The sequence below is a fragment of the Empidonax traillii genome, unplaced genomic scaffold (genome assembly GCF_003031625.1).
Source record: "Empidonax traillii isolate 1590-97213 ecotype Southwest subspecies unplaced genomic scaffold, ASM303162v1 scaffold917:size418063, whole genome shotgun sequence".
Classification (NCBI taxonomy): Eukaryota; Metazoa; Chordata; class Aves; order Passeriformes; family Tyrannidae; genus Empidonax; species Empidonax traillii.
Window position 1 is genome coordinate 201,887 of NW_020956110.1, and position 1,420 is coordinate 203,306.

Here is a 1,420-nt window from a genome sequence, read left to right on the forward strand (position 1 = left end):
TTGTCACAGAACCGTAGAATATCCTGGGTTGGAAGGGATTCACAAGGATTATCAAGTCCAGCTTCTGGCCCTGAACAGGAACTCATTAATCACACCTGGTGCCTGAGACTATTGTCCAAATGTTCCTTGAACTCCGACAGCCTTGGTGCCATGACCACTTCCCTGGGGAGCCTGTGCAGTGCCCAACCACCCTCTGGGGGAAGAACCTTTTCCTGACATTCCTCCCCTGACACAGCTTCATGCCATTCCTCAGGTCCTGTCACTGCTCACCAGAGGAGAGATCAGCTTTGCTTTTGCTTCATCCCAGTCCTTGTTACAGCGGCAGATTCCACCAAACCACAGCTTGACACCCTTTCACTCACTTCCCTCACCCCAGTACTCAAACAGAGTCACCTCGTTTCACAAACATTTACTAGAATACCTACAAGCCATTGCTTTCACCTTGCTGGCAAAAAAAAAAAAAAAAAAAAAAAGAACATTCTAACCTTGTGAAGCAGCAAATCGAAGGCAGCAGAGGAGAACACAGGAGAGTCAAGGAAAGGTTTGCAAGGAGTGATGAGCATCCCTCTCTGTGCGCAGCGTGGGTCAGGTGTCACTGCCTCTGTTGGCTTTTAGGTAGAGCTGCAAAAAGCTGAGGGGGGAGAAAAAAGCACGGAAAAGGGGGGTTAGAAAAGCACAGTGTAAAAATTAACCAGAAGATAGCAGTTCTTAAATCTGGTGAATGCTGCAGGCTGGTGGTCAGGTAAAGATGGTTAAGTATGGGCTGTAAATATACAATACAGAGCAAATGGGTCAGGGCACAACACAGCATCCTTTCTCTTACAGGGCTGCTTTTGGCATTAAAATATTAAAGGGCACCGTTAGGCCTTGATGGGGTAAATGCATCCAGTGACAGTGAGATTGCACCTGAGCCATGGGATGCATGCACAGCCCGCTGCAGCCTGGCAGTGAGGTCTCCAGGGCAAAGATGCATTTTCTGAACCAAATGGATGCCACGATGCTTTCCCAGGCGCTGGTGTAGCTCTGGATTAACTGCCAAGCATAATTCCAGTCTCATAAATCTTCTGGCAATTACGAGGCCTCATTCAACCTCCCCGAGAGATGAAACAACTGGTGCATCGTGGTGTCATGGTGGGGTTTTGTTTGGTTTTTTTTTTTTTTCCTTTCTCTGTTTCTTTCCAGCACATCAAGCCTGTGAGATGACAACTGCAATGTGCTGGCCAACAGTGCTTCTGCCACGAAGCTGTGCCTGGGGCACTCCAGGATTTCAGGGGCACGGATTTCCTGTGCATTCCAGGATTTCAGTCCTTGCTGGTGACAGGGAGATCCTTGAGCATATTAAATGGGGAGATGCAGGGAACGTCAGTACTTGGGCACTTGTATTCCCAGAGAAGCTGTGGCTGCTCCATCTCTGGAAGTG